The sequence below is a fragment of the Eubalaena glacialis genome, chromosome 7 (assembly GCF_028564815.1).
Source record: "Eubalaena glacialis isolate mEubGla1 chromosome 7, mEubGla1.1.hap2.+ XY, whole genome shotgun sequence".
Taxonomy (NCBI): domain Eukaryota; kingdom Metazoa; phylum Chordata; class Mammalia; order Artiodactyla; family Balaenidae; genus Eubalaena; species Eubalaena glacialis.
In genome coordinates this window covers 21356856-21370996 of record NC_083722.1, presented here as the reverse complement: position 1 = coordinate 21370996, position 14141 = coordinate 21356856, and the positions used below count along the sequence as shown (strand labels likewise).

Here is a 14141-nt window from a genome sequence, read left to right as displayed (position 1 = left end):
GGTCTTTGCAGGTCACACCCAGATTTCTGGAAGTGATTGCTCTGAGTCTTAATTTTTCTCCCAACACTTGTCTCTGGCTTGTTAAAAAACTCCTTTGACTTCCCAGAATTACTGTGCAAATTTTGACAGCTGCCAGTCAAAGGAAAAACCCAGACCAAATATTGTTGGCTCTGTTGTCTTTCTGAATGTCTACCACAGTTTGGTCAAAGCCATGTTAGGTGTGACTCTGCTGTTTATGATTATCTTGGCTCCAAGCACATTAATAATACAATGGTTAGTCTTATACTATGAAAGAAATCGGTGCTTATTTCATGGAGTGAATCAGACTGTGTGTTGAGTTCATAGACTTTCAATCGTTTTATGAAAAAGAAATCTAGCAGAGTCACGGGCTTTTTAACCTCTCCCCCAAATCATGTTTGTAGGCAGAGATTAGTGCCAATGACTGGTTTAGAGTGAGACAGAGAAATCCTTCAATATTGATACAGTTCAGAAATACTGAAATATTAATTTCAACATTTTCAGAACGGCAAAGATTTCAAGCAAGCAGCCAATCATAATTACAGGTTTCATTTGGGAAGTTACTTTCACAGCTATGGCAACAACTTGTAAACTCTTCCGAATTCCACTAAAGCCCTTTGCCTAAGGACGGATCTATTTCACAGAGAATAGAATGAATTTGGAGCAGTTACAAATACACAAGCCCCCATGAAAATATAGAAATTTTTGTGAATGCTTTCAATTTGACAGCTTGTCAAGCAGATCCTTTGGACAAGTTTTCGGACAAGAAAGCGTCTCTCTTCCTCTAGCTGCAGAGGAGAGGAGACTGCTCCTTTATCTCTTTCCAAACTAGGTTTTAATGATGAAGTCTTGAATTTTTTAAAGATGCAACTTAGTTAAGCAAGAAGCAGGCAGGTGGAACCCAATTTTACGGAAAGAAATGGGGTAAGGAAGAGCTGGAATTTTAATTAAAATCCGTGAACTAAAGAACACATAGCTTGCTTCCTGCAGGAACCAGTTCTTGGTGTTGGAAGTGTTCTGGTGTAAATGTGGCCGATTTCCTCTCCTCCAGGGGCCCCAGGTCATAATTCACCCAAGGAAGCTGCAGCTGCTGAACTCTTGCCCTTCCTGGCAGTTCCTGGAAGACTCCTCTGGCGCCGCCTGAGGGTTCAGGCTCGCGCCAGATCTTCCCTCACCCCACCCCCGCGCGGAGGGTCTCAGTTTTCCTATGGCTGCGCGGTCTCTTAGGTCTTTGGGGGCGAAGCAGAGGTTCATCTTTAGGGTCTGAGAGACCATCTGGGGGGGCTCGTGAACCTCAATAACGAGGAAACAGATGCACAGAACAAAAGCTAAGATCATTCCTTTTCTATGTCGATTTGGAAGATGGCGAACGGATTGGCTCCGTGGCTTAGCTGGTTAAAGCGCCTGTCTAGTAAACAGGAGATCCTGGGTTCGAATCCCAGCGGGGCCTTTTGTGGTTTTCCTGCCTTCGAAAAGGGTATGGGGGATTAAAATGTAATCAATCTTGAAGGTAAATTTTCCCTACGGAGTTTTACGGAACTGTATTATATGAGCCTGAAAGTGGGGACAGTTTTATCGTTTACAAAAAAGAAAAAGAAGAGACAAAGATGAATTTGTTTTTCTTTCAGAAGAATATCTACCTTTCTTGACGTTCTTACATTTTTATGTAATGTTTTTTCAGCAAACAAAAAAGGAACCAGGGAAAGCAGAAGGCAAAGTCGCCAGATTTAAACTATAAGCAACATCATAATCTCTGGTCATTCTATTATTTTTCCTGGGGAAATCCCAAATGGATGCACTTTCATAATCTACAGGCAATATTTTTTTAGCAAGATCAACCTCTGGAATGACTGATAAATGTGTTGTTGAGAAGTTTGCAGCATCTCAATTCATAGCAGCCACTAAAATCCAACTATACAATGCAAGTTGTAAATAACTATTTTAAAAGGTGGTCTTGTGCTCAGAGTTTTTTGGAAAGGAAAATCAAAGAGAAAAATATTTGTCCCCGTGATTTCAGAAAAGAAGCTGTGAGGGAGAAGCATCCTTTTGATTGCATATCCACGGAGTGGATAGCCCACTAGAACAGACAGACCTGAAGCTGTTAGCATGCAGGCTGACTTGAAGAAGCAGTCCAGTAGGGGCTGAGGTGCCTTCTTCCAAACTCTCTAAGAGAGAGGAAGGAAACATGAGAGGTGGAAAAGAAGTCTGGAGTTTTAATCATTACTGGGCCCCTTTACATAGAAACTCAAGACCAGGGAAATGAAGTTCACTGTAACTGTTACCCTCTTACTCATCTCCCAAGACCAAGCCCCCCTCCAGCTGGCCCAGAAAGTCCCTACCAACCTGGCTTTTACCTTCAGACCACATTATTTTATGTAGATGGTCAAGGGTTGAAATATGATCTCCTGTTCTATTTGCAGAAACAAAATGTCCCAACATGTTGAAGAATAGTTCAGGAAACAATTCTACTTTTATGGAGACTTTCTCCACTCACTCTGAAGCTTGATTCCCCACTTTTCTTTATAGGCATCACACAGCAATGGAGACTATCAATGAAAATTCAATTAATAATCAAGTTGAGAAGAAAAAAAAGGGGATTTTATTTGAGCTAAACTGAGGATTATAACCAGGAGACAGATTCTCAGAAAACTCTGAGAAATGTTCCACCTGTTCGAAGTCGAATGCACAGTCATATACATTTTTGAGACAAAGGATAGTACATCAAAATGTACGGATATGTATGCTGATATTTTACATAAAATTCACCAAGCCTATACATAGTCCATATAAGCACATACAAAGTGAGCAGCAAGTCACCATGACCCCCTACAAATTTGGTAAAGAACGCTATTCTTTTAAGAAGTTACATCGCTAGCATCAGCAGAAAGAGGGAAAATATGATCTTTATGGTGGAGCAGTCACTCCCATCTTTGAGGTGCTCTGGTTAATGTGTAATGCAAACGCACACTGCACATGAGGGAGGAGGTCCAAACAAACACAGAGAGAGAATATTATGTTTAATTTTTCTTGCCCTGCCTTAAAATATAAATTTTATTTCGTCAAAAGACAGACCCTCTTTTTCACATTCTCCTATCTTCTGCTCAAAAAAGCCTTTTTCCCAGGCCCGGATTACACACCTCCCTCAAATGGTGAGGCCAGCTGCGTCCCAGTGTAGATGTCAACACTAGACCACTCCTTCATCCTGTTACCAAACCTGCCTTAACCTTCACCTTTCTGCTCCATCAGGCTCTAGGAATACCTTTACAAGGATGCTTCCAGCCAAGTGGTCCTCAATAGATTGCCTGATCTGTACCAGTGAGGTAGTGTTGCTGGCTACTGAAGCTATAGAATATTCCAGGTGAGGAATCTAACCATCTCTCCCAAAAGCCTAAAAATCTTCCTAACTCTCCATGTATCAATCATGAAAATGATTTATGTGTACAAGTGGAAATGGTTTACAATCAAATGCTTGTTTATCCACCTTGTGCCTATCATGTGGCAGGCACCATGCTAATCTCACATGGGTCATGAGTTCCGTCCTAAAGAGGCTGGTGGGAGGATGAGTCAAACAGTTCAATAGCAATTACAGTAGAGTGGGATATAACACCATTGGGAGTGGAGGGTACTGTAGGCCACGCTTTGATACTTAACTCAGACTGGGTGGAGATAGAAGGAGGTGGGGAAGACGTCATGGAAGAAGTGACACCCAAACTGAGCATGGAGGAGATGTAGGCAAGATCGAGGCAAGAGAGTGGGCTGGAGAGAGAAGTGGAAGAGGTGCTCCAGGCAAAGGGAACAGTGTGTGCCTAGAGGTGAGAAAGAGGACGCTCAGTTCAGGTAAGCGGAAGCAACTAGAGAATGGGGTGTGCAGATCTTGAAATTCTTCTTTGTCTGGCGATGACCATAGACCCATAGGCATCCTCATAATTTGTGGCAGGGGTCCCCAACCCCCGGGCCACGGACCAGTACCGGTCGTGGCCTGTTAGGAAGTGGGCCACACAGCAAGAGGTGAGTGGCGGGCGAGCAAGCAAAGCTTCATCTGTATTTACAGCTGCTCCGCATCACTCGCATTACCGCCTGAACTCCACCTCCTGTCGGATCAGCAGCGGCATGGATTCTCTTAGGAGCTTGAACCCTACTGTGAACTGCCCATGTGAGGGATCTAGGTTGGGCACTCCTTATGAGAATCTAACGCCTGTTGGTCTGAGGTGGAGCTGAGGCGGTGATGCTATCGCTGGGGAACGGCTGCAAATACAGATTATCATTAGCAGAGAGGTCTGACTGCCCAGAGACCCTGATAAATCAATTGCTTGCAGACTCATATCAAAACCCTATCAGTGAGTTCCGGCAGAGAGCGCGGTGAGAAGCGGATCGCGGCCTTCTAGCCCGGGGCCCTCCAGGCCCTCCGGCCTCCAGTCGGCAGGTGAACTGGGGGGCCCCCGGGACAGGCTCAGGCTGTGTCTTGCCGAGCCCCAGAGCCCTCGCCGCAGCCGCCCACTGGCAGGGCCCGAGCCTGGAAGCAGCAACGAACTTCTCCCCCACCCCCACCTCCGCGACCTAATGGCGGCGGCCCCTCGGAGCCCAGATCCCGCCCACCGCCGGGTCTCTTGACCCCAGGCTGCAGGGGTTAGGCGAAGCCTCCGGCAGGCCACCGAGGACGTGGCGCCTTTGGGCGTCGGGCGTGGCAGGGCGAGAAGAATGGCGGCCACTGGAACGCCGCGGAGGGCCGTTAGAGCCTCGAGGGCCCGGGAAGTGGGGTCTACGTGGATGCCAGCTCAGCCACCCTTAGGCCTTGGAGCCCGCGCGGATCCGGGACCTGAGGTGACCTCTCTGTCCCAGTTGGACGAGACCTCACCTCATCCGGACAACGACGGACAAAGGCCTGAACGGGCCCGGAAGGTGAGCGCAGCCCCGGTCGACGACTGGTGGAACGTTAGCGGGTCATCGGGCGGTTGGTTCTACCAAGACCTCGATGTCGGAAGATAGAAATGGTAGAATAACGTACCACATGCGGCCAATAGGAAGTGCCCGCCACTCTTTGGGAAGATTTACTGACCGTTTATAGAAGGCCTGTGTATATAATATGAAAAAGCTGCTCTCAACTTTTCCCCCAACCTTTCGAAAGAAAACTTTTCGCTACATATAGGCCTTCTAGATGTGAAGAGGTTGCCGAGGTATGATAGAGTTAAAGTCACATGTCTTGTAAATGCCCATTTGTTTCTTTAAAAAAACCGTAGAAAAGAAATGTCTTCTGGAAATGACTTTTCGAAATGGAGTTGTTTGACCACCTCTAGAGGCGACATCAGGAGCCCCAGAGGTCCACGTTTGTCCAGTGGGTTAGAGGACATGGAATGGCAGACGTTGAGGAGGAAGAAAAGAAGGTTCTATGCCAGACTGGTCACAGTTAGAAGACATTTCCATATTAGAACCATTGTTTTGTGTGTGCATTTTATTCCTTACTACTGTATATGTAGTTGACAATTAAGTACTTTTTTGAAATATCTAGTCTTTCTAGATGTTCTGAAGTGCCTGATATATGTTCAAAGTAGAGGTAGTAAAAAGACATTTTGTAAATATCTTTTTGTTAAAATTCGTATGAAATGTTGTTTTTGGGGGGGAGGGTGGCCAAACCACCTTTTTGAACAGTATGCAGTATGCACTGCGTTTGTGCACTGGTTCAAGGTCGGGGGGAGGAGAAGGAAGTGCAAAGAGCTCTGTGCCAGTGTGTTTTTAGTGAGGCAAGATTAACCATTGTCTTTTTTATGTTCCTGCATTTTGTTTCACTTTGCTGTGTATATAGTGTATATAATGGACAAATGAGTCCTAATTTACAACACCTAGTCTTTCTAGATGTTAAAGAGGTTGCCAGCGTATGACAAAAATAGAGTTAGTAAATAATACATTTTGTACATTTTGTGTTAAAATTTCTAGGAAAGATTGTCTTCTGAAAATTTGAGCATTATAGCCCTCTGGGTTGGTGGGGGTGGAGAGAGAGAAGGGGGTTGGTCTTAGAATGGCTAGAATGCTGGTATTTTGAAGACACTTTCAGATTATAACTGTTACATGTGTGCAGTTCGTTCAATACTGCTCTGTATATAGTGGACAAATTAAGTCCTTATTTGAAACATCTAGTCCATCTAGATGTTTAGAAGTGCCCAACGTATGTTAAATGTAGAGGTAGTAAAATATCACTTTGTAAATATCTTTTTGCTAAAATTCATAGGAAGTACTGTCTTTGGGAATGTTAAATGTTAAACCACCTCTCTGAACAGTATATTATTGTCTATACTTGTTCAGTGGTTTGGAGGAGGGAGGGAAAGAATTGCAAAAGGTAATATGCTAGTGTGTTCATACCTGGACGTTTTCATACAAAACCATTTTTTGTATGTTCATTTTGTTTTGCTGTGTATATAGTGTATATAATGGACAAATTGAGTCCTAATTTTGCAACATCTAGTCTCTAGATGTTAAAGGGGTTGCCAATGTATGACAAAGTAGTTAGTAAAATTAGCACATTTTGTCCACTTTATTGAAATTCATAGGAAAGCTTGTCTTCTGTAAATGACTTTTGGATATGAATTTGTTCAACCACCTCTAAGCATTACACATGCATGTACTTGTCCACTGGATTGGCGGTGGAGAGAAGGAAGTGAGGGAGGAAATGGTTCAGGCCAAAATGGTCATATTTAGAAGATACCTCAGATTATAACCGTTGTTACATGTGTGCAATTTTATTTAACAGTGCTGTGTACATAGTGGACAAGTAAGTTCTTATATGAAATATCTATTCTTTCTAGATGTTTAGAAGTGCTTGATGTATTTAAAAGTAGTTTTAGTAGAATAATGCTTGTAAATTGCTTTTAAAAACTGATGGGAAATACTGTCTTTGGAAATGGAATGGTTAAACCTCCTCTCTGAACAGTATACTCTGTGCTTGTTCATTGGGTTTAGGGAGGTGGGAGGGAAGATTGCAAAAGATGTTTTGCTAGCAGTTACTAGAATATTGCAACTTATCCATTGCTCTATATGTTACATGCATTTTGTTTAACTTTACTGTATATATTTTGTATATACTGGACCAATGGGTCCCAATTTTATAATATCTAGTCTCTAGATATTAAAGAGGTTGCCAATGTATGACAAAAGTAGAGTTAGTAAACTAACACATTTTGTACACTTTGTGTTAAAATTCATTGAAAGGCCGTCTTCTGAAAAGGACATTTGGAAGTGAAATTGTAAATCACATCTAAGTGACACCTGTGCCTGTACTTGCCCAATGTTGGATGGATGGCCGAAAGGAGGTACTGGGAGAAATGAAGTGTTCTAGATTAGAATGTTCCTACGTAGAAGACACTTTCAGATCTAACCATTGTTACATGTGTGTAGTTTATTCAACACTACTGTGTATATAGTGGACAAACTTAAGTCCTTATTTGAAACATCTAGTCTTTCTAGATGTTTAGAAGTGCACAAAGTATGTTAAAAGTAGAGGTAGTGAAGTAACATATTTTGTAGATATATCCTTTTGTTAAAATCCATATGAAATACTGTCTTTTAGAAATGGAGTGATCAAAATGATCAAACCACCTCTGAGCAGTACACATTATTTTATTTGTGCTGGTTCAGGGAGAAAGAAGAAAATGTAAAGGGCTTTATACCAAGACTAACCATTGTCCGGTATGTCTCTGCGTTTTGTTTTACTTGGCTGTGTACATAGTGTACATAAAGGACAGAGGTCCAAATTTACAACATCTAGTCTTCCTAGATGTTAAAGAGGTTGCCAGTGTATGACAAAAATAGCTGATAAATACATTGTGCACACTTTGTGTTAAAATTCATAGGAAAGACTTCTGAAAACAACTGGAGGAAGTGAAATTGTTAAAATCCCCTCTAAGCATTACAGATGCTTATTATTGTCCACTGGGTTGATAGAGATGAGAAGGGGAAGCATTCTAGGCCAGAGTGTTCCTGTTTAGGAGACACTTTGTGACTATAGCCTTTGTGTGCAGTTTCTTCAGTGCTACTACATGTATATATAGTGGACAAACTTAAATCCGTATTTGAAACATCTAATCTTTCTAGATGTGTAAAAGTGCACAACATATGTTGAAAGTAGAGAGTTGAAAGTAACACGTTTTAAGTATTTTTTTTTCTGTTAATTCATAGGAATGATTGTATTGGGGGAGTGGAAATTGTTAAACTTGAGTCTTGGAGAGTAAGCTGACTATTCACTGGGTGGTGGGGAGGCGGGGAGTGGACAGGGAAGGAAGTACAGAGAAGGGATCTGTGCCCTTGAGTCTTTAGACAAGTTCAGATTGTCTAACCATTGTTCTATTTGTGTGTTTTAGTTAATTGCTGTGTATTAAAGAATAAGCAAGTCCTAATCCCCAAAGTATATTAAAAGTAGAGGTAGTAAAATAACCCCTTAATAAATGCCCTTTTGTTGGTTTTTAGGAAGGGCTTGTCTTCTGGGAGCGTCTATGTTAATCCACCTCTTGGAGCTAGATGTAGTCCTGTACTTAGTCGCTGATATGCTGGAGGAGGGGTAAGAGGAAGGGTGAAGGGAAGGGCTCTTGGCTAATATCTCCATATCTAGAAGACAGTTTTAGGTTATAACCATAGGTCTAAATGTGCATTTTTGTAAAGTACCAATGCTTATTATGGACAAGGTTCATTCATTATTTTGCAACATCTAGGCTTTTTAGGAGTCCTGAGGTGACAATGTATGATAAAAAATAGAGCTAGTGAATTAACCAATTTGTAAATATCTTTGTTACAATTGATAAAAAAGTAGCATCTTGGAATTGTTAAACCATCTGAGAAATGTACACCAGGACTTGTTCATTAGGTTGGCAGCAGAGGGGCAGAAGGAAGTATAAAAGGGAGGGAAGTATGTGGATATGTTCCTTTTTATATTTTGATGATAACCATTGATGTGTGTGCATCTCTTAGCTGTACTATAGGAATACACTGTTAAGTAATTCAGTGGAAACATACCTCTTTGCTAATACTTTAATAGTTTAGATCAGATAATGAATCCTCTTAAAAGCATTATACTTTGGGTACTGTGTTGCTTTATGTCTCATTTTTAATTGAACGTTAAGGGAATGTAGTATTTTAATCATAACTCTGCCAATATCTTTATCTAGAGGCCTGTTGCCATTTTTGTCTTTTCTGAAGTTTGTGTCGCCAAGAAAGGATTACATTTTTTTTCCTTCCAGATTGAGTTGGTGTAGTGTATTTTTGGTTATCAAAATACTCATAGCTTTGGGACTTTGAAGTGGTAAATATTCATGATGTATGAAAAAGCATGATACATAACTGTATGATCTTAATTACATAAAAATGGATGCTTAGTTGTGTTTAAATACACAAACAAGACCTAGAAGGACACATCAAATGGTAAACTGCTTGTGATGATGGATGACTTTGTTTTTTGCTTCTTGTGTTCTTTGGTTTCCTATTATGCACATGTTAACGTTTAAGAAATAAATGTTATTTTGAAAACCTTAAAAAAAAAAAAAAAAAACCTATCAGTGAGCGGCAAGTGAAAACAAGCTCAGGGCTCCCACTGATTCTGCATTCTGGTGAGTTGTATAATTATTTCATTATATATTACAATGTAATAATAATAAAAATAAAGTGCACAATAAAGGTAATGCACTCGAATCATCCCGAAAACATCCTGCACCCCCCTCCTTGGAAAAACTGTCTTCCACGAAACCAGTCCCTGGTGCCAAAAAGGTTGGGAACTGCTGATTTATGGCATCAAGAAAACCACAGCTGGACTTGGTTTGACAGTTGATAAGTCTCAAGTGTTTCATGTTTTCTTTTGAAAAGACCATACATTACCAAAGCAGTATGGATGGAACTTGAATTTACAAGTTGTGGATTAAGTGGGACCTCTAGCTGGGCTGCTGAGGTTCTCCTATGGAGATGTAAAGCTAAAAGGGTCTTTATTTCCCATTTCTTCCTGGGTAGCAACACTCATCTACTTGCTCCATACCTGTTTTTGCTGCCAACATGTCTATTCCTTGGGGTAGGAGCTGCACCTGTCCTGTTCAGAGGCCTTGGCAAACAGCGGGTGCTCAATTACAACAACAACAAAAAGATTTATTAGGCATTTATGCCAGGGATTTATCAGGCCTTTATTATTTGCCAAGCACTTTGTATATACCAAATCATGCACTCTCACAGCATACATATGGGGTAAGTTTCAATTATTTCCTCCATTTTAAAGAGGAAGTCACCAAGGCAAGGGATACAAAGTCATTTGACTGGAAGGTCATACAGCTCATAAGTGGCAGAGCCCAGGTAGCCTGAATAGTGTTGGACCCACCTAGTGACCCTCCAGGCACTTCTGAGTGCTCCTATTACCCTAGGAGTTGTGCCTATTTGCCATTTCATCCTTTCTCATATGTTTCCAGGGCCCACGTGGGGACCCTAAATGGGCAGAAATGGACAATATGTGGTCACCTAGGCAATAAAGGGAAACTTCATTTGGTTGTTCTTTTCTAGCCTTGCTAATGACCATCTTTCTAAGACATACCAATTCACTTTTCTTTCAGTGTATGTATGAACCTTTCTGTGAGTTCTGAGGAATTTAGAGGAGAGAGAGGGCAGAACAATTCTAAATATCAATGATCATAAGAGATTCACCCTATTTTCTGCCTTTGTAACCTGTTATTAGATTTCTTTTTTAAAAAAGGAATGGAGAGGAGAAAATTCCAGTCACCTGAGGTTTTTGATTTTGGGGGGCTTTGCAATAAATTATGTAAAAATAATATTCGCTATCCAAGTTTTGAGTTCAGAATAGAAACACTGTAGGTTAACATTTGTAACTGTAGTATTAATGCTCAAAATAAGCGGGCTGGACGTCAGGAAAATTGAATTTGAGGGATGTTTCTGGAGATGTCACTAAACATGAATTTGTGTGTGTCTAAATCTCCCTTCCTGGGTCCTGGGTCCTGGGTCCTGGGTGCTGTTCTGAACTGCAAAATTTGTAAACTGTCAGACCCTCATGACCTGCAAGTCAATCCTGCGGAAAATCTTACACAGCTTCATAATGGAATACATACGAAGATGTTCATTGATGGCACCCTTATTTGTGGTGGGAGGGCGTTGGACCTAATCTGGGAGTCATCCCTGGGTGAGGACACACATTGCAGACCTCTGTGCAGTAATTAAAAATAATAGTTCTAGATGGGGTCTAGAGGTACGCACAGCAACACAGATTAAAAAACTGTGGCACGAAAGGGACAAAGTAAAAATAGAATGAGATATATGACACAGCGTCACTTATGTAAATTAAAAACGCATGTACCGAAATCAAAAATACATGTTCTACAAAAACATATAGCAAGAAAGAAAAGGTTGATCTTTCCAGTGATTTCTTATGGGGGTGGGAGACGAAAAATGAAATTGAAAGGCAATTAAAAAGGAATCCATAAATAAATAAAACAAAAGAAGGGCCCTGTGGACATCAGTGATAATTGAGGAGTAACATTCATTCGACTCCTTGAATGTGAAGGAGAGAGAGAGGGACAGACAACTAGAGACAGTGAAAGGAGATGAGATTAAAATGACTAGATCTTAAATTGTGTTCTGGGTACAGAGTGCTTTCATTCTAGAGCTCGGATCGTTTCTTTTTTTAGAATATTTTAATTTTTTTATTTCGGATAATTTATTAAAAAAAAAAAAAAGGATGAATCCACGAGATGAACATGGAAGAATGTAAGTGATACACATACAATCGTTAACAATTTAAAAAAGCGAGTTGTCAGGAGTGGGATTCGAACCCACGCCTCCAGGGGAGACTGCGACCTGAACGCAGCGCCTTAGACCGCTCGGCCATCCTGACTAGCTGAGTAACAGGCGCGCTCGGATTTCATTTCCGTGTTTACCTGAACGCTAGTCAACTTTTTTTTTTTTTTTTTTTTTTTCCCCTGAGGATGTGGAAATTCTTCGGTTAAAAAGCGAAACCACAAGTTTGCGACCTGCCCTGGACGCTGACCCTGGATGGAAGCGCGGAATAAGTGCCGGGTTGCCGGGGCCCCCGGGGGGCGTCTTCTGCATGAAAGCGGATTCGATTCCTGGCTGCCGCGGGCGTGGCGGCGCAGGCCTGGGTACCCAAGAGTAAGGGAACTTTTACTCCATTCTCGACGGAATTCTTGTTCAAATAATGGCACCCACGTTGCTGAAGTTGCCTTACTTAAATTGACACCTGCTCCCGGGAGGTTTTAGGCTATTTATTCAGTTTGGTGCTCGCCGAGGCCCAGCCCTCTCGGGTGCTCGCTCACTCCTCCCTCCTGTCCTTTCTGTTGTAAATCTCCCCGCTGGGGTTACGCTGGGGACCGGTGTAAGGGTGTCCGGGTGTCTTGCTTCTTCTTCCGAATTATCTAGCTGTACACTGACGATTTGTGGACTTTTCTGTATGGATGTTATACTGTTCTCAGAAGGAGGCATCAAACTGAGACCAGTTCTGCCTTTCACTTTCTACAAGTGTATCGCTTTATCTTCCATTAATTCTTATGGCTTTCCTAAATCTCTGTTTATGTCCAGCAAAGCTACCAGATCTGTACCACAAAGAGTTTCTAATTGGTATGGAACACTCCTCAAAGAGAATTTAGTTTAGGTCCTTAGAACTAAACCATGGAGATATAGTTTTGTTTTGTTTTTTTAAGGAGGGGATAAACCCAAATTTTGACATCGGTTATATTTGAGTGATGAGATTTTGATCATTTTTATTTTTTAAAATGAACTTCCATATGTATTCAAGGAAAAAGGCTATTTCCATTTTAAATTTTAAAATGAGAGTAAATGTGCATGTAGTTGGGAGTGGACTCAGGTTTTGAGAAGTTTTGAGGAGATCTGAGTGGGTCTGGAGGCAGAAGGGACAGATGAATTGGGATATGCAGAGAGATGGCACGGAAGAGCTGTTGTTGATAAGGGATGATAGAAGTTGTACAGTTATTTTTCTCTTAATTTGAATGTCTGAGCTCAACTATCTCACAGAATCTCTGTTAAAGAGAGGCAGGCCCTTTCAAACATGTGATGACCAGAGTTGGCATTTGGTGTGTGAAATGAAGTCTATTATTATCATTACAGTAGCATTTGCGTTTTGGGGCTGATCTTTAGCTGTGGGGTGAGAGGTTTTTGTTTCTGGTTAAAAAAGAAAATCAGGCCTTGGAAATACTACAATTAATTATTTGCAGTGGTGGAAGAGAGGCCTTTTTGGTGCTTCTAAAATCACAGTATCACCGATTCTGCTTCAGGTGATTAAGACGGGCTTTGGCAAAGCATCAGCAAGGCCACCTTTCCTCTCTTTTGGAAGATATGAAAATAAAGCCAGAACGACCAAGACTGTTAATTTCTTCCAGGCACTGGTAGCTGGTGCCAGCTGGAAAGAAAGCCTCAAGGCTCATCAGATAAGTTCTCCCTCAGGGTGCCTCATGTAAAGAGGCTAAAAACCTGGGAGAGGGGGTGAACACAGATGTTTCCTAAGAATCTACTACCAGCTCAGTACTGTGTTTGGTAACTATTTTCCTTGAAGATCATGAGGAAATAGGAAGGCGAGGGAAGTCGCAGAACTAATTAAAACCTATGACGATTTCTCTTTCTACTCTCAGAGAGGGGTTCCTGTGGCAGTCCCATCTATTCGGAGTGAGATTTTACATGTACATTTCAGGATACACATTGTACATTAAACTAGCAAAACAACTGCTTGAGGTTCTCAAGTATTTTTAAAGAAGTTTGGACTTTGTTTTTTGAACTTTTTTACTTTCTAGAAGTACAATTTGAACACAAATGAATACTTTTAAAGCAGGGGTAAATGATGTTCTTCTCCCAGGAGTACAGTGTAGGGTGGGGTGAGTAGGGTTTGAAGAAGGGGCAAGGAGAGGAGGACCTTGGGTGCTGGGGGTCCATGAAATGATGGAGGGAGGAGCCCTTTTTATCTGGTTCTCCAGGTGCCGGTCCTCAGTTCCACCTTGGTAATTCCTCTAAACAATTTTCTGAAGCTCCAGTCCCCAGATGAACTTAATCTATCCTCCTATTCAACTGTGGTTTGCTCAGTGGAAGATGTCTTGGACAGATAGCAAGGACCCGTGCTTTCAGGTCCTGGC

The 14141-nt window shown here is 41.6% G+C and overlaps 1 non-coding gene across 1 annotated transcript; it reads left to right on the top strand.

The window, feature by feature from the left end:
- Positions 1-1394: 1394 nt before the first annotated feature.
- TRNAT-AGU (transfer RNA threonine (anticodon AGU)) lies at positions 1395-1468 on the top strand. Its single transcript has one exon. It is a non-coding gene; the product is annotated as a tRNA-Thr (tRNA).
- The last annotated feature ends 12673 nt before the right edge of the window (positions 1469-14141 follow it).